At 43.9% G+C, this 20,315-nt stretch overlaps 1 protein-coding gene across 1 annotated transcript in view; it reads right to left on the bottom strand.

Annotated features, from left to right (window-relative positions):
* Positions 1-20,315, bottom strand: part of LOC105010062 (serine/threonine-protein kinase Nek4-like) — a 717,288-nt gene that overhangs the window by 172,451 nt on the left and 524,522 nt on the right. The window lies entirely within an intron of this gene.

Raw genomic sequence — 20,315 nt, 5'->3', positions numbered from 1 at the left:
GGAGGACCATTCAACTGAGCCTTCCCCAGGGATTCGGCGGGGACGCTGCCCAGTGCTCTGGCTTTTTGCTCCAGTTGGAGCTCTACTTCGCCTCCATCAGCCCTCACCCGGCGGATAGGGAGAAGGTCTCGGCCCTTGTCTCCTGCCTGAGGGGCAAGGCGTTGTCAATGCAAAAACGTGTTTAGAGATTACTAAGACTGAAAAGAGTTTTCACCATGCTAAATGTTATGACTGTTTAAACTGAGGTTTAGCTTTTAGTCCTGAATGTTTTCCTTTACATCTCTTTGAGGTTTTTGTTAAACCAGTTTAGTGTTTTTATTTTTATTAAAAAAAGTAGCATTTTGTTACATTGCATATTTTTTTGTAATATTGAAATAATATGCATGACTATGTTTTGTTTTTAGATTTTATACAATCATTAGATACAATACAATCTACGTTCCTACTCTCACCTATGGTCATGAGCTTTGGGTCATGACCGAAAGGACAAGATCCCGGATACAGGCGGCCGAAATGAGCTTTCTCCGCAGGGTGGCTGGGCAATCCCTTAGAGATAGGGTGAGAAGCTCGGTCACCCGGGAGGAGCTCAGAGTAGAGCCGCTGCTCCTCCACATCGAGAGGGGTCAGCTGAGGTGGCTTGGGCATCTGTTTCGGATGCCTCCGGAACGCCTTCCTGGGAAGGTGTTCCGGTCCCGTCCCACCGGGAGGAGACCCCGGGGAAGACCTAGGACACGCTGGAGGGACTATGTCTCCCGGCTGGCCTGGGAACGCCTCGGTGTCCCCCCGGAAGAGCTGGAGGAAGTGTCTGGGGAGAGGGAAGTCTGGGCATCCCTGCTTAGACTGCTGCCCCCGCGACCCGGCCCCGGATGAAGCGGAAGAAGATGACATGACAATCATTAGAATAAACAACAGTACATACAGTGGGGAGAACTAGTATTTGATACACTGCCGATTTTGCAGGTTTTCCCACTTACAAAGCATGTAGAAGTCTGTAATTTTTATCATAGGTACTATTCAACTGTGAGTGACGGAATCTAAAACAAGAATCCAGAAATTCACATTGTATGATTTTTAAGTAATTAATTTGCATTTTATTGCATGACATAATTATTTGATCACCTACCAACCAGTAAGAATTCCGGCTCTCACAGACATGTTGGTTTTTCTTTATGAAGCCCATTTTGGCCCATTCCTCCATACAGACCTTCTCCAGATCCTTCAGGTTTCGGGGCTGTCGCTGGGCAATATAATACTTTCAGCTCCCTCCAAAGATTTTGTATTGGGTTCAGGTATAGAGACTGGCTCTTACGGAGCCACTCCTTAGTTGCCCTGGCTGTGTGTTTCGGGTCGTTGTCATGCTGGAAGACCCAGCCACAACCCATCTTCAATGTTCTTACTGAGGGAAGGAGGTTGTTGACCAAGATCTAACAATATATGACCCCATCCATCCTCCCATCAATACGGTGCAGTCGTCCTGTCCCCTTTGCAGAAAAGCATCCCCAAAGAAGGATGTTTCCACCTCCATGCTTCACGGTTGGGATGGTGTTCTTCGGGTTGTACTCATCCGGTGAGTGCAGTTTAGACCAAAAAGCTCTTTTTTTGTCTCATCAGTCCACAGGACTTTCTCTCATTCCTCTTCTGGATCATCCAGATGGTCATTGGCAAATCTCAGACGGGCCTGGAAATGCGCTGGCTTAAACAGGTAGATTTTAATCTATGATGGCGTAGTGTGTTACTAATGGTTTTCTTTGAGACTGTGGTCCCAGCTCTCTTCAGGTCATTGACCAGGTCCTGTCGTGTAGTTCTGGGCTGATCCCACACCTTCCTCACGATCATTGATGCCCCACGAGGTGAGATCTTGCATTGAGCCCCTGACCGAGGGAGATTGACCGTCATCTTGAACTTCTTCCATTTTCTTATAATTGCGCCAACAGTTGTTGCCTTCTCACCAAGCTGTAGGCAATCCCAGCCTTGTGCATGTCTACAATATTATCCCTGATGTCCTTACACAGCTCTCTGGTCTTGGCCATTGTGGAGAGGTTGGAGTCTGTTTGATTGAGTGTGTGGACAGGTGTCTTTTATACAGGTAACCAGTTCAAACAGGTGCAGTTAATACAGGTAATGAGTGGAGAACAGGAAGGCTTCTTAAAGAAAGACTAACAGGTCTGTGACAGCCGGAATTCTTACTGGTTGGTAGGTGATCAAATACTTATGACATGCAATAAAATGCAAATTAATTATAAAAAAATCATACAATGTGATGTTCTGGATTCTTTTTTTGATTCCGTCTCTCACAGTTGAATAGTTCCTATGATATAAATTAAATACCTCTACATGCTTTGTAAGGAGGAAAACCTACAATATCGGCAGTGTATCAAACACTTGTTCTCCCCACTGTATGTGCTAATAAATGATAATAAATTACTTCATATGATCACTATCCTTAAATAAAAGACAGTGATTTTTTGCATGATCAGTCATATTTTCATAATCAATTTCAAAATTTCTGCCAGGGTATGCAAACTTAAGAGCACAACTGTATGTAATCTCTGAACACATTGTAAATTGAGGAATGCAAAGACACCACAAGTCAAAGACAGAGGAAAAAGCTTTTTCTGCCGAGCAGGTGACATTAATACAGACACACAGCACACCACTCAAGTCAATGCAAGCAAGACTGAACATTTTGTTTTAGTAACCTTTACCAGAACAGTAATGATGTTGTAACGGTCCCTTCCTGAAGGGAACATTCCACTTCGTGTTTTCTGTGTGTCCTTGTCTTGTCCTTGTATGGTCTTTACTGTTCTTGTTTCAGTTGATCGGTATATTCATTTCACCTGTGTTTTAGCCCCCACCTGTTTCTGTTCCCCTCGTTTCTCAGTGTATTTAGTTCAGCCATTTTTGGTGGCCCAAGCCCCCCGAGGAGGATTGGTGGCCCGAGCCCCCCGAGGAGGATTGGTGGCCCGAGCCGCCCGAGGAGGATTGGTGGTGCAGACCCAAGGAGGATTGGTCGCCCGAGCCCGCCGATGACTGGACGCCTCATCCCGCGGCGCCCTCTCCTGCCCAGGTGCCGCCGCCTCGTCCCGCGGCGCCCTCTCCTGCCCTGGAGCCGCCGCTTCGTCCCGCAGCGCCCTCTCCTGCCCAGGTGTCCCGCCTCGTCCCGCGGCGCCCTCTCCTGTCCCGGTCTCCGCGGCATCTCCCTCTCCTGTCCCGGTCTCCTGTCCCGGTCTCTGTCCCGGATCCCTCTCCTGTCACTCCGCCGGCTTTTGCCCTTCAGCCGGCTCTCCAGGCTCCAGTCCCTCCTGCGACTCCTGCCCTTCAGCCGGCTCTCCCGGCCTCTGACACTCCGCCGGCACCTGACCCTCTGTCGACTCCAGGCCCTCTGCCGGCTCCACATCCCCCGGCACCTGGCCCTTCGCCGGCTCTCCCGGTTCCTGACCCTCCGCCGGCTTCTGACCCGCCACCGGCACCTGACCCTCCATCGATTCCTGACCCTCTGCCGGCTCCGCCTTCCCCGGCGTCTGGCCCTCCTCCAGCTCTCCCGCCTCCTGACTCTCCGCCAAGTCCTGGACCTTTGCCGGCTCCTCCGGCTGCCGGCCCTCCGCCGGCTTCTGAGCCTCCGCCAACCTCCCCGACTCCTGAAACTCTGCCGGCCTCCCCGACTTCTGAAACTCTGCCGGCCTCCCCGACTCCTGAAACTCTGCCGGCCTCCCCGACTCCTGAAACTCCGCCGGCCTCCCCGGCTCCCAGACCTCCGCCGGCCTCCCCGGCTCCCGAACCTCTGCTGGCCATCCCAGCTCCTGATTCCCGGCTCCTGACTCCTGACCCTTCGCTGGCTCCGGAGGCCCCGCCGGCCATCACGGCTTCTGATTCCCGGCTCCAGACTCCTGACCCTCAGCTGGCTCCCGACCCGCTCCCGACCCACCTCCGGCACTCCCTGCTTCCGACCCGCTCCCGGCTCCCGACCCGCTCCCGACCCACCTCCGGCTCTCCCGGCTCCCGACCCGCCCCTGGCTCCCGACCCGCCTCCGGCTCTCCCGGCTCCCGACCCGGCTCTCCCGACCCGCCTCCGGCTCTCCCGGCTCCCGACCCGGCTCTCCCGACCCGCCTCCGGCTCTCCCGGCTCCCGACCCGCTCCTGGCTCCCGACCCGCCTCCGGCTCTCCCGGCTCCCGACCCGGCTCTCCCGACCCGCCTCCGGCTCTCCCGGCTCCCGACCCGGCTCTCCCGACCCGCCTCCGGCTCTCCCGGCTCCCGGCGCTCCCGGCCCACTCCCGGCTCGCCTCCGGCTCTCCCTGCTCCCGACCCGCCCCCGGCTCTCCCGGCTCCCGACCCGCCCCCGGCTCTCCCGGCTCCCGACCCGCCCCCGGCTCTCCCGGCTCCCGACCCGCCCCCGGCTCTCCCGGCTCCCGACCCGCCTCCGGCTCTCCCGACCCGCCTCCGGCTCTCCTGGCTCCCGACCCGCCTCCGGCTCTCCTGGCTCCCGACACGCCTCCGGCTCCCGGCCCGCCTCCGGCTCTCCCGGGACCGAGCCTCCGCCTTGGTGCCCTGCCCGTCCCCCCCTTTGGTTGTTTTGGTGCGTTCGGGTGTCCGCGCCTTTCGGGTGGGGTACTGTAACGGTCCCTTCCTTAAGGGACCATTCCACCTCGTGTTTTCTGTGTGTCCTTGTCTTGTCCTTGTATGGTCTTTATTGTTCTTGTTTCAGTTGATCGGTATATTCATTTCACCCGTGTTTTAGCCCTCACCTGTTTCAGTTCCCCTCGTTTATCAGTGTACCCTGTCATTTTTACCCTGTCATTGTGCGTGTATGCCCGTCATGTTTTGTCTGCTCCTGTGCCTTAGAACCACTGACCAATTGAACTCTGGACTATTTTTGTAGTGCTCGGCACTCCATTTGGTTTACTTTATTTTTGTTTAAATAAAAAAGGGGAAACCCTCAAACTTCTGCGCCTGCCTCTGTCTCCAAAACTACAAACGTCACAGATGTAATAGTCTATGTCAGGGTTCTCCAGACTACTATGGTGATTATCCTGGTGATTCCTAGACAATGGTAAAGGAATGCCAATCTGAAATACCATTTGAGTGTCAGTCTTATAGCATTGGTTGTATTTTAGTTATGTAGATTGATAATATGCCATTTCCTTTCATCATATGAAACACAACTATTGCAGAGTTTATGCAACAATGCACTGAGATTGCTAAATATCCTCTTTCAACACTTTACTTCTGGTCCTATGATTTGTGCTTCACCCTGATTGAGTTTGTTGACATTTATAAGATCTGATTATGATCCCAATGGCATTGTCCTAATGTGTCTTTAGTTGCCTACAGATTTTCTATGTTTGAATCTGGACATGATCCGAACAAAGGCCCCATGTCCCATCCAATACATTACTAAACCCTGACTACAATGTCCTGCTGAAAAGAGTGCTTCTCACACATGGCTCGATGGCTCCAGAGAGGATTTTCTATGAATGTGGTCGACAATACTGTGCATTTTTTTGTTAAAGTATAATAAATACATTTCTCTTCATACCTCACATGTATTAAACAATTATTTATTGAAAGAAAATACGCCATTTCCTTTCATCATATGCACAATCAACTATTGCAGAGTTTATGCAACAATGCACTGATATTGTTGAATATCCTCTTTCAACACTTTTTTTCTGGTCCTAAGGAGTGTCATTCACCCAATTGTGTGTGCGTTTACATTTATAAGGTCTGATTATGATCCCAATGGCATTGTCCTAATGTGTCTTTAGTTGCCTACACATTTTTTATGTTTGAATCTGGACACGATCTGAACAAAGGCCCCATGTCCCATCCAATACATTACGTAAATGTATCTATGCCTAATATATTAGGACAATGTACTGTATTAATTAACTATAGATACAAAATATGCACTCACCTAAAGGATTATTAGGAACACCTGTTTAATCTCTCATTAATGCAATTATCTAAGCAACCAATCACATGGCAGTTGCTTCAATGCATTTATGGGTGTGGTCCTGGTCAAGACAATCTCCTGAATTTCAAACTGAATGTCAGAATGGGAAAGAAAGGTGATTTAAGCAATTTTGAGTGTGGCATGGTTGTTGGTGCCAGACGGGCCGGAAAAAGAGGCTACAATTTGCACGAGCTCACCAAAATTGGACAGTTGAAGACTGGAAAAATGTTGCCTGGTCTGATGACTCTCGATTTCTGTTTAGACATTCAGATGGTAGAGTCAGAATTTGGCGTAAACATAATGAGAACATGGATCCATCATGCCTTGTTACCACTGTGCAGGCTGGTGGTGGTGGTGTAATGGTGTGGTGGATGTTTTCTTGGCACACTTTAGGCCCCTTAGTGCCAATTGGGCATCGTTTAAATGCAACGGCCTACCTGAGCATTGTTTCTGACCATGTCCATCCCTTTATGACCTCCTCTGATGGATACTTCCAGCAGGATAATGCACCATGTCACAAAGCTCGAAACATTTCAAATTGGTTTCTTGAGCATGACAATGAGATGCAGCCAGCATCTCCTGGTTCACTGTACTAAAATGCCCCCCACAGTCACCAGATCTCAACCCAATAGAGCATCTTTGGGATGTGGTGGAACGGGAGCTTCGTGCCCTGGATGTGCATCCCACAAATCTCCATCAACTGCAAGATGCTATCCTATCAATATGGGCCAACATTTCTAAAGAATGCTTTCAGCACCTTGGTGAATCAATGCCACGTAGAATTAAGGCAGTTCTGAAGGCGAAAGGGGGTCAAACACAGTATTAGTATGGTGTTCCATATTCCTTTAGGTGAGTGTACATAGGAATGTTTGGCGGCAGACGGAGTAGCCGTCTTTGTTGTTGGCATTTGGTCTGTTGACTTTGTTTACTACGCTGTGTTTTTTCGTTACTGTTCACACTTTTCACATCTTTCATTTGCTCTATCATAGATTCCATGGTTGTCTGTTGCTTATAAATGTAATCCATGGACAGTTGTTTTATTCAAGACGAGACAGCGTTTTCCTTTCGACCACTGGCACTGCAATGAATTGCCTACATTTTGCCTGAATGTTTCAAACAGTATCCAAGTCTGGGATTGCCTGATTCATAATCTGAGTCATGTCATCAATGTCCTCCAGAAAGTAATATCTAACAATGTCAGCTAAATTCAGGGCAGCAATGTGGTGCACAGATGTAGCAACGCGACTGCAGTTATCCCCTTTTGAAAAACCCTGGGTTCCAATTCTGCTGAACAACTCTGTTATTACAGAAACCAGTGATTTGGCAGACCAGTCAGAACTCATGTCCAGCCCCATTATCGCAGGCAATCAAGTCTAGCAGGAAAAGTCCAGAATTTTCCTGGTTAAACAAGGGTTTGCTTTTTATATTTTATTTGCATTTACACTTCACATAGTAGTTTGTTATTAAGTCACATTAAAGTCCACATCTTCAAGAAGGCATTTCTGCAAAAAATACAAAATGTCCCAGATCATGTTTTTCTTCTTACTAATGGGTCTCCTGAAAAGTAGTGACATGTGACATAAGCCCAGGTTCCTGAATTCTGTCACATTTTTGATTTGTATTCCAGCTAATTGGATTTTAAAAGATAAAATAAAAATGTTGTGTTGAACTGCAGATACCTGAAAATCCCAGGTATCACAATGTCTTTAATTTCATCCCCAAAAATGTACATTATGGACATGGCTGGCTACTAGCCACCATAATGTTAATGCGGTAGAAGCCCACACTACAGCTTATAGCTCCTTTAGCTGTGAAATATGTTAGTGTTAGCTTCTAACTAGCTAGCAACAGGATGAGCTAGCTAACGTTAGTATTATCCTACAAATTGTAGGCAACTGGCTAGTTGCAACACATTGTTAGCTTCATCACATAACCTACAAAAGAAACGCCATTTATGTCGATAAAATACAGCTCCGGAAAAAAATTAAGAGACCACAGCACCTTTTTCTTTCCTTTCCAAAAAAGTTGAAAAGGAAGGTTTTTAATGAGGAACAGAAGCGTTCCATTTGTCAAGTTGTCTCTTAATTTTAACCCATCTGTTCCTCACTCAAAACCTTCCTTTTCAACTTTTTTGGAAAGGAAAGAAAGCTATATGTATAACATTACTTTTCATACCATTACATGTTTCTTCAAGTTTTATGTTGTTATTTTAGGCAGAAACCTCCACCGTCTTTGGTAAGCAGAGCTTACATTCCATAATCACACTGTCTCCTTTTTGCTTGAAGCTGAAGTGTTCTTTGAGATGTAGCCAGGGATTTTCTTTGTCATGGTCTTCAGAAGACCCGGCCACTGGCTATGTCTCTCTGTGTGTCTGTATTGTCTCCTGAACCTGCTCATTAGTCTCCATTTACTTTTTACTTTTTGCCGGACCGTGTTAGTGGAGCGGCCAAGAAGAGCGAAAGTCTCTTACTGACTAACTGACTATCCCTTGTTAAATACCGTAGTGGTTAGAGACGCCGACCTGCATCCAATAGGTTCTGCGTTTGAATCTTGACACAAGTCAAAGCAAATTATGCATTAGGATTTGTTCCGGATAGACAAACATTTTGCTGTCTACCAGCTTAAGTAACTGCGCTATAGTCAGTCTAAAATAAAACTGTTAATGGTTATATTTCAACTGGTGGAGTTTCAAAGTACAAATCCGTGCAAGCTATTTGGGTCAAGGTAGACAGAAATGTCACTTCCGAAATATGCATCCATGCACAATTTTGGAGGTAATAGGCTAGAACAAAACCCTTTGGGAAGTAAAAGAGTAGGGGTTCCCAAGATTCTCTCATCTTTTCACTTGACGAAAAAGTTAGTTATCGTCGCCTATATTGAAAGTTATTCTATTAATGTCATTCACAAATTAAAGAACAATTTACATTTTTGTGCCATGAAATAGCTTTCGCTGTATAAAGTTCACATTCAGTGTCGCTAGAAATTGCTCAATTCTTATGACCATTCCATTTTTGGTGGCCTGTCTCTCCCATTTTTAATGTCCCAGGTTTCAATCGTTTGACATACTAATTAGTGATCATATTTCACAATTTATTAAACAGATTGACGGTCTGCTATATAGGGTTTGAAATAGGTTATGCTAGCTAACGTTAGCTATATAGACCAATATAGACTAAGTTAGCTAAATAAGTTAGATAGCTACAGTCGTGATAGCTAGGTTTAATAAACATTTAAATGCAGTGGATGGGCTATTTGGAAATTGTGATTATTTAAAATGAATGTACAATAAATTACAAGAACATTCATTTATAGGTTACAGTTTTAATGGTTCGGCATTATAATAAGTAGTGTGAACATATGTTTTGAAATGTTAATGGATAACATGGAGGAGTATTTAAATACATCTGTCATGTGTGTGTTTGTGCGTGTGATTAATACATTTGGCGTGCGTGCGTGTGTGTGTGATGCATGGTAATTCTGTTCTCCATGTGTCTACAGGGAGACTTTGTGTTCAAATATCAGATCCATGTTCTCTGGTTGTTCCTGGTCCTCAACTGATTGTGTCTCTCAAATCTCCCTCAAGGACCTGCAAAATATCAGCATTTAGAGTTTGTTAGGAGATATTTAGATATACTTTAATATCAGACCATTAGTTCCAAACCCTTTTAATAGATGTGATTAAGTCTTACCATTGGCTGTAACTGGTTTGAATTGAGAAGACTTATTCTTGTAGTTGGTGATGGTGTTGATTCTTTAGGGGTTGAGGATTTAACCCATTTTGAATAGCTCTGTATTATTCGGTTCATTACTACTATATTATTTATTGGTTAAGCATTGGTAATGGGCCAGGAGTCTCTCGCTCTCTGACCATGGGTCCAGATGCTGCTGGATATTTCCAATCAACAAATGAAGGAATTAACGCATTACAAATATTGTCTCTTCATCCAAAATGTCTCAATAACACTTCTAGATTTGACTTTCAACTTGGAAAGTACAATGGACCTTAACTGTGGCTTTCTCTGGCTTCACCCCAGTGGATTTAGTTTTCTTTTGCTCTTTTCTGTGATGGAGAAAACAATATTTCTCTTTAATATTTTGTTTTTGTTATTCAGCATTGGTTAATTAATTATTTAAATTAATTCACATGTTGATAGTCACTTCTTTTCTTTTCCAACGTCTTGTGTTGAATTTGAACAAATCCGTCACATCACCTGACCCAACAGAAACACCAGCAGTATCTGACAAATAATACAGGAACTGTCAGATAACATTGGTGTCACATTAAATAGTTTCAGCAGGTGTGTTAGGATACTAGAAACAGGGTATGACGATGTACCATGATCATTTCTGTATGACATCTTAATTGTATAGTAGTGCCACCTGCTGGACAAAGAAGAGTGACAAAGTTTACTTATCTTTAGTCCAGAAGTAATGGCCAATAGAAACTAGCATGAGCATAACCAGTTCCACATGTTTGAATGTGTTTTATAATTATTAATATAAAAAGAGAGACTCATTGAGGCAATGGACAGAACTGTGGGAACACTCTTACATTAAAACTATTTACTGCACCATCATTTCCATATTATAATCACTAGGTTTTCTATTTCAATTATTACATACAATTATGTGAAATAATTGAGATGGTGGTAGATGCTGAAGCATTGCAAGGATACATTTTATACAGCTCCTGGATGTGTTATCTATGGTTGATGTTACCATTAAATAAGGCATGTCACAGGAGACCCTGGTAGGCTCAGCAGCTCTGCGTTTCTGGCTGTGCCGGGTGAACATATTAAGAGTAAAAACTGTAATAATGAATGAATGCATGTGGGCTGAGTCCAGAGTGTACTTAAACCTAGTCCATGTCGGAAGCATGACCAGATGGACAATGACAGGGACAACCCAGATAAAAGACGATACTTGTCAGGTAACACAACCAGGAGGGACAGGGACAGCAACAAGTGTTTTAAGCCTGGTAATCTGGAGGTGTGGGCCAAGACCTCATGTCCTCCTAAGTCTAAAACAAGGCAGGAGAGAAGGAACATTTAGAGAATGCATTCCTTAAATAAACAAGGATTGACAATGGAGAAGCAGAACTGACCCTACAACCCCAGCACCATAATATAGCACCGTAAGACCTAGGGGCTGAGACGGGGGTCCAGTGACATTGTGGCCTCAATCCGGGGGATTACAAAGGTTTTCCCAATTACAAAGCATGTAGGTACTCTTATCATAGATACTCTTAGTGACGGAATCTAAAATAAAAATCTAGAAAATCACATTGTATGATTTGTATGTAATTAATTTGCATTTTATTGCAAATGATAAAAAATGTAGAAAAACATGACTTCTACATGCTTTGTAAGTAGGAAAACCTGTAAAATCGGCAGTGTATCAAATACTTGTTCTCCCCATTATATATACCACACATCCCAGAGGTGCCTTAATGGTATTTTGAACTATTTACAAATGTATTTACAAGAGCTAAAGGTACATTTTTATTGTTGTTGTGGTGTATGGTCAGATTGACTGCAGCTCCGTGATAAAGTCTGATTGACTACAGCCTGAAAACTGCTCTTAGACATGTTATATTGGCCATAAACTTTACTCAGCAATAGGTCCGTTCAGGGAGTAACTTTTTAATTAGTCAGAAATTGTAAGGAGATTTGTGTTTTGTTTATACTCTAGGACATAGGTTATTTTGTTGTTAATGGTTGTTTCAATTTGTGGGTTTTAAATCTAAAACTGACTTTCCAGGTTAAAAAGATAATGTGTACAATTAAATAATCAAAATAATTGTTGTATTTCTCACTTCCGTACATTATGAGTAGGAACAAACAAATTAGGAGAGAGTTTAAATGCAAAATCAGTAACAAACCTCACCTTTAGTGTTCAAAGTCATGTAAACATCTGGGTCTGGGTTTTTTTATCGCCCCCTTTAGGAACAGGTCTATAACTGCTCCACATTCTACCTGACAACAATATAGAAACTGATAAGGTAATAGGCCTCAGAGTCTTCCATTATATTCCTCCCTTCTCTGTCATCTAATCATATAAATACAGATATTGACCACCTGTAAGGTTTCATATATGTCAAATCTGTATGTGGTTTCAATCTAGACTGACAGCACTATGGTACATAGAGACAGGGACGCTGGCAGGAATCCAAGGGCCCGGGACAGAATTAAACGTTTAGGACCCAAACCACAGGCCAAAAATTAAATAAATAGTAACGATATTACTGTCCAAAAAAACACAAACTTACAATAAATGTTATATTGTCACATCTTTTCAATTCATAACCTACTCACAATCAGCCATTACGTAACTGCTACACATATTATGACATTCCCTTTTAGATTTTGTCTTTCCATTTCTGTGCTCCTAGTTTTGGTTGCATGGTGTCAATGTTTGAGCCAGATAGCTACTGTAATGACAAATCTATTGGTTGGTTGGTTAATTGGAAAAAAATATGTTAATATGCATTAATTGTGTAGGATTCTTTTTGTAAAAAAACATTACAGCATTTTGCAATTACATTTTGCATTACAGCATTTTGCAGTTACTCACCAGTCAGAAAGCGGTTCCGCACCAATGCCCCATAGAGCATTATTCTTAGCCATGCTAACGTTAGCTTAGGGTTCCTGGTAGCTAGCTATAGAGAGTTGTTCTAAATCTTATTTTGCTTTTTTTACAGTTTTTTTTCATAGTGAATGCTCTAGTAGACAAGGGAAGAATTGACATTTTGTCCTGGGGCCGTATTCACAAAACCTCTTAAGGCTAAAAGTAGCTCCTAACTTGCTGATTTAGGAGAAACTTAACAAATAAAATGGGTGTGTCTGTCCTAACTTTAGGACTCCTACATTTTTGGTCCAAGATTATTATTTCACAAAGCGTTTTAAGGCTAAAACCAGCTACTAAACCTGGGAAAAGTTAGGAGTAGTCAGGAGTACTCATAAGTCACTAAGGCCAAATCACAAACAATCCTAAAAGGGCTACTACCAGGAATCCGCCTCGTAATCAGGGTTTTATGATCATAGTAGAGCTAGTCAGGGATGTTGTCACTTCACCAACAAACAGAAACAACCCAATAACTTTGGACATCAAGATTGTGACAACTTTACGCTACTTTACCCGTTCCTTAGTAAAAGTTGGTCTTAGCAGCTTGTGAATCTTTCTTGTGAATCTGTTTTAAAAGGAAACTCTTAGCTAGGAACTTTTAGTGCTGTTTAGGAGTCCTAATGATAAGAAAATGTTTTGTGAATACGGCCGCTGGTCTCTAGCTGTCATTATAGTTTCTCACAGTAAGCAAACTTAGCTCCCTATGGTGTACTTATGCTATATATTTAATCCGGGTATATTTAAGGACATTTAGCCTCGCTGAAGGCGATTGGCTGGAATGGGATTGCTGGAACGGAATTGGCTAGAAAGTTGCAGCATGCTCCATAAATGTGAAATTGACACTCCACTGGCACATACCTTTTGTTTTTTTACTGAAGAAATCATAGTTGCGTTAGTGCTGGTGTTAGGGTATCACTGATTGGCTGTAGGTGTTTGGGTATTTGGGTATTTGGGTGTTTGGGTACATTCAAAAAGACTTACAGAGAACTATTTGAAACATTTTCTTTAAATGCAACATGACAAAATGCAAAAATTTAAACCAAAAAAAACCTCTAAAGTCATTGGCTAAAAACCTCAAAGATGTAAGGTTGTAAGCTTACATAAAATCTTAAAGTTTAGCATGGTGACATTTCCATTCAGTGCACTCAGTAAACCCAAAATATGACATCAATGGCAAAACAATATAATAAAAAAGGTTGTTCAGGTCACAGTGAGTGCATACTGTGAGAATCACAAATTCAGTTCAGTCTGTTCGTTGACATAATCACATTGTAACTCGACTTCAGGAGATTTGGCTGTTGAAAACCAATAAACAGAGGTAGTTGTCCCCAGGCACTGGTCTATTTCCACTTTGATTCTAACCACTTGATTCAACACAACTCAAGCAGTGACACGAACATGACATAAAGAAGGAAAACATGTAGCTGGACCAGCTGCTTATAGATCCCCTGTTAGAAAGACCTCACCTCCAGCCTTGCAGTAGTTCACCATCAGTATGATGGACACCAGTAGAAATGGAGACACCACCAGTAGACCACACAGCAGTCTGGACAGAGAGATGGAGACACGAGAACCTGGAGAGTGTATTAAAACTCACAGTTTACCATGGGGATACATACATACATAAGAACAAACAAATAAACAAACAACTCTTCTTACTTCTTATTGTCACCCAGCATCCAAATGATTCTCTTTGAGAAAATAACCGGAGTTGAAGACAGAAAAATTGTCAGAGCAGTGAATATCAACATATCTGGTTGATGATTGATGCCTGGCAATGTGGGTGGATTGATTTCCTGCCCGTTGCTGTCCCTGTCCTTATCCACCTGGTCATACGTTTGACCTAGTCTAAAATCAAATAGACTCTGGATTTAGCCCAGAGAAATGTATTAATTATTCCAATTGGACTCTTAATATCTCACCCGGCACAGCCAGAAGAGGACTGGTCACCCCTCTGAGCCTGGGTCCTCTCTAGGTTTCTTCCAAAAATTCGGCCTTCTTAGAGAGTTTTTCCTAGCCACTGAAATCCAACACTACTGTTGTTTGCTCCTTGGGGTTTAAGGCCGGGTGTCTCTGTAAAGCACTTTGTGACAACTGCTGTTGTAAAAAGGGCTTTATAAATACATTTGATTGATTGATATCTATTATTGAAGTCTTTACATTTACGGTAGGCTGTTGACTAAGTCTGGCCTGAAAATATGGAGGCACTTGCAATACAAAATAATTAATTGATTAAAGTCATCCTTGATTAATGAACTAAATAAAAACATTGTTTCTCATTATGGTATATGATTACTTGAGATAATAGCATATGTCACTCTTACTGTATAATGATTAATGATTACTTGAGATAATAGGATAGGTCACTATTACTGTATAATGGTTAATAATGTTATATGATTAATTGGGATAATAGGATAGGTCACTCTTACTTTATAATGATTAATGATTGATAATGTTATATGATTACTTGAGATAATAGGATAGGTCACTCTTACTGTATAATGATTAATGATTGATAATGTTATATGATTACTTGAGATAATAGGATAGGTCACTCTTACTGTATAATGATTAATGATTGGTAATGTTATATGATTACTTGGGATAATAGGATAGGTCACTCTTACTGTATAATGATTAATGATTAATAATGTTATATGATTACTTGAGATAATAGGATAGGTCACTCTTACTGTATAATGATTCATGAATGATAATGTTATATGCTGGTGACTGACACTGACTATGTAATACCTGACTATGTAACTGTACGATAAATGTCTGCCTTGTGGGCATAAGTGACCAACACGTCAATACGGAATCAAAGGACTTAAAGTAACTAAATAACGTAACGTCTTCATTTATGGGAACTGTAACTACTAACTGTAATTAGTTACTTTTGACATTCTCCAACACTGGAAACGGGTCAGGCATTACTAACATACAGTTCTTAGCCTTACACTATTTAAATCAAATATAAATATATATATATATATGTTTTTGTCAGAAAGATCAAATCATGATCTTTCTGACAAAAACAGATAAGTAACTCACTTTCTGACACATATAGCTCCGGATAAAATTAAGAGACCATTGCAGCTTTTTCTTTCCTTTCCAAAAAAGTTAAACAGGAAGGTTTTGAGTGAGGAACAGAAAGGTAAAAATGTATTTAGACCTTTTTGGAAAGGAAAGAAAAAGTTGCATTTGTCTCTTAATTGTTTCTGGAGCTGTATATAACTCACCATTCACAGTGACTGGTTGACTGATGGATGTGGATTTGGGTCTGGAGTCTCTCTCTCCCTGACACCAGTAGAGACCCTGGTCAGACTCAGCAGCTCTATTGATGGTGTGGGTGTCTCCTGTTACAGTGTGTCTGTCAGACAGGGATACTACAATATCATTACTGTCTTCGTACCACTTGTATCTCCAGTCAGTTTCAGACTCCACTGAACAGGTTAATACAACTGTCTCTTCATGGTATAGAGGGTTTAGATTAACAATCAGAGTAGCTTTAGGCAGGGCTGCAAAAATAAAGACATTTTTCTACAATAAGTATCTTAAAAATGGGACCCCATGTCAAGAGGTTATGAAAGCAATAAAATGAAAGAGAGGTGACTTGACTTACCTGTAACTGTTAGGTTGACTGTATTACTCCACAGAGAATATCGTAGATTATGTCTGTTTGTACCCAGACATGTGTATTCAACACTGTCAGACAAATCAGTAGCATTGATCTTGTGTTTATTCTTCGTAGTGACAAAGTCTTTATAATTAGTCTGGCTCCACATGTACTTCCAGTCAGTGACGTCTCCCTCCTGTATGTTACATATTATTGTGACAGATTCTCCCATGAATATCTGGGGCCATTTGGGCTGGAGGGTCAGAACAAACATGGTGGACACAATTTCACATTACCTAACATATGTTGCAGTATCACGAGACAAACAAAACACAAACTATGTTTATATCTATTTACAGATTACAATACATACACAACTGAATCACCAATTTCATAAAATGAACATGAAGTTCATATATAACACGAACAGGAAGGAAAAAAAAATGCACAGACAAAGAGGATGAAGAAAAAAGATATGGAGGTATGATCAAATGAATGAATTACCTTGAGAGTAACCATAGTAGATGAGGGTATTCAGTACTACAACACAGATGAAGAAAGTAATTATAATACAGTAGTAATACAGTAATGTAAACTGTGCTGCAGTAATAGAGTACTAATATTAACCTTAGTGAACTTTGTGTTCATAACAAACATTCAAACACAAATACAAAGTCAGTACTCACAGAGTAGAACACAGGGCCAGGTGTAATCCATTCTGTCTTGGTGATGAGTAACTCTCTCTGAACAACAGTCCTCCTTACAAACCCTTTACTTCCTATATGATGAGACTGATTACATCACACCTCTTCACCATCACACAGACAAAAACATTTAGACAACATATATCAGATGCAATGTTGTTTTTGGACCAACTTCTCGTTATGTTTGGCAACATGGCCTCACCCTGGTTCCTTTTTCCAGAGGAAGAGGATAGAAAGACATGGGTTGCAAAGAAGACACCATCAGGGTTTATTATCAGAATATTTAGATGTTTGCAATTAGTCTCCATAAATGTTAACTTAATTGTCATAATTGACAGCTATATTTTTTGTCAAATCATAGTATTTCAGTTGAAGGAATTATGATTGACAAAAAAGGAAGAGATCTGTGTGTTGACCCATAATTAAATGTACATTGTAACGAACACAACACAACCCAGGATAGAGTGAAGCTAAAAGCGTGACTTTAATCCACAAGGCAATACAGGTCTTCCGGGGGGATACCGAGGCATTCCCAGGCCAGCCGGGAGAAATAGTCCCTCCAGTGTGTCCTAGGTCTTCCCCGGGACCTAGGACACGCTGGAGGGACTATGTCTCCCGGCTGGCCTGGGAACGCCTCGGTGTCCCCCCGGAAGAGCTGGAGGAAGTGTCTGGGGAGAGGGAAGTCTGGGCATCCCTGCTTAGACTGCTGCCCCCGCGACCCGGCCCCGGATAAGCGTCAGTACACGGGCGGAGGTCAGTACACGGGCAGAGGTCAGTACACGGGCGGAGGTCAGTACACGGGTGGGATCAGTACACGGGTGGAGGTCAGTACACGGGCGGAGGTCAGTACACGGGTGGGATCAGTACACGGGTGGAGGGCAGTACACGGGCGGAGGTCAGTACACGGGTGGGATCAGTACACGGGTGGAGGGCAGTACACGGGTGGGATCAGTACACGGGTGGAGGGCAGTACACGGGTGGGATCTGTACACGGGCGGAGGGCAGTACACGGGCGGAGGTCAGTACACGGGTGGGATCAGTACACGGGTGGAGGGCAGTACACGGGCGGAGGTCAGTACACGGGTGGGATCAGTACACGGGTGGAGGGCAGTACACGGGTGGGATCAGTACACGGGTGGGATCAGTACACGGGTGGAGGGCAGTACACGGGTGGAGGGCAGTACACGGGTAATCAGAAGGCAGCAGCACAATCCGGGGTTGGAGAGGGGTAAACAGGAGACAGGCAGAGCGTCAGGCGTCAGGTAAACCAGGTAAACCGATGGGCTACGGTACAGAACCAGCAGGCGGGCAAACCTAGTCGGGACAGGCAGAACAGGGCGATGTAGAAGGCAATCAGGAACAGGATAAGACAGCCTCAGTATTTTGCAGTGTCACAAAGAATACCTCACAGGGAGAGAAGGGAACAGACAGGCTTAAATACCCAGGAAGTAGTTGGAAACAGGTGTCTAGTATTCAGGAGATGGGGACCGGGAGGATGTGCCGCGTTCAAGGTGAAAGGGAAGTGGCGGTTGTGCCGGAGACGGAGATCGAGCGGCAGGAGGAGAAACGAGTGGCAGGCTCAAATACATTCTCAGAAATAACAGTTAATCTCTTCGATTTAAAACATGAACATTTGTTTCATTGCAACATGGTGAAGTGTAATAACATTTAACACTTTGCGATAAGGGTACCATGAACTATTATGTCAGAGGTGGCGTGACAGTTGGGATTTAGGGAATCAAACACCGCAAATCAGCAATCCATGAAAAGGATAATAAAATATATTTTCCCCAATTTAATGTTTTATTTTGGCAGTATAAAGACAGACACAGCCTTGAATAAAAAGCAGTAAACACAAGAAAAGGAACCAGGCAAGCCTCCTTTTGCCGACCCACAATTAAAAAGGATAAAGTTGTCTGTTTTGCTTTGTTAAACCAATTAGTCGAAACGCCACGTATCTCGAAACTAGTTCCCTACATTAGCTAATATCCAAACCAACTACAGGGATAACCAGTGGTGTAGTGGTGCCTGGAGAAGTGGATACTGTAATCAGGGGCGTAGAATTAAGGGAGATGGAGGGGGGGTCATGACCACCTCCATTATTACAGACAGGTCAATGTGACCCTCCAGGAAAAGAGGGAGAATCCTGGGATTTATGACTCATTATTGTATCCTAATTGAGTTACTTGGTGTTTGGTAATGAAGGGCCTACTTTGCATCAGCAACACTGACTCAATGACAAACAAGTCATTCATAAGAATAGAACTGATGGCACCTTTATTAATTTCAACTAGTTTCTAAGTAATTCATAATTTGATTGTTAATCATGCCGCCTCGACAGGCACCGAACCCAGTGGTGGACACCGGAAGTAAGGGATGCTGTCAAGCTGAAAAAGGAGTCCTATCAGGCCTGGTTGGCTTGTGGGACTCCTGAGGCAGCTGACGGGTACCGACAGGCCAAGCGGACTGCAGCCCGGGTGGTTGTGGAGGCAAAAACTCGGGCCTGGGAGGAGTTCGGTGAGGCCATGGAGAAGGACTATCGGCTGCCCTCGAAGAGATTCTGGCAAACCGCCCAGCGCCTCAGGAGAGGGAAACAGTGCCCTACCAACGCTGTTTACAGTACAGGGAAGGCAGCTGTTGACCTCAACTGGGGATGTCATCGGGCGGTGGAAGGAGTACTTCGAGGATCTCCTCAATCCCGCTGTCACGTCATCCATTGAGGAAGCAGAGGATGAGGGCTCAGAAGTGGACTCGTCCATCACCCGGGCTGAAGTCACAGAGGTGGTTAAGAAACTCCTCGGTGGCAAGGCACCAGGGGTGGATGAGATCCGCCCTGAGTACCTCAAGTCTCTGGATGTTGTGGGGCTGTCTTGGCTGACACGCCTGTGCAACATCGCGTGGCAGTCGGGGACAGTGCCTCTGGGATGGCAGACCTAGGTGGTCGTCCCTCTTTTTAAAAAGGGGGACCGGAGGGTGTGTTCCAACTATAGGGGGATCACACTTCTCAGCCTCCCCGGGAAAGTCTATGCCAGGGTTCTGGAGAGGAGAATACGGCCGATAGTAGAACCTCGGATTCAGGAGGAACAGTGTGGTTTTCGTCCAGGCCATGGAACACTGGACCAGCTCTATACCCTCTACAGGGTGATGGAGGGTTCATGGGAGTTTGCCCAACCAATCCACATGTGTTTTGCGGATTTGGAGAAGGCATTTGACTGTGTCCCTCGCGGCATCCTGTGGAGGGTGCTTCGGGAATATGGGGTCCTGGGTCCCTTGCTAAGGGCTGTCAGGTCCCTGTACGACCGAAGCAGGAGCTTGGTCCGCATTGCCGGCAGTAAGTCAGACTTGTTCCCTGTGCATGTTGGACTCCGGCAGGGCTGGCTTGCCCACTTCAGGTTGGTGGAGAGTGCCTGCCT

Source organism: Esox lucius, chromosome 24 (assembly GCF_011004845.1).
Source record: "Esox lucius isolate fEsoLuc1 chromosome 24, fEsoLuc1.pri, whole genome shotgun sequence".
NCBI classification, from domain to species: domain Eukaryota; kingdom Metazoa; phylum Chordata; class Actinopteri; order Esociformes; family Esocidae; genus Esox; species Esox lucius.
This window is presented reverse-complemented; position numbering and strand designations above follow the sequence as displayed.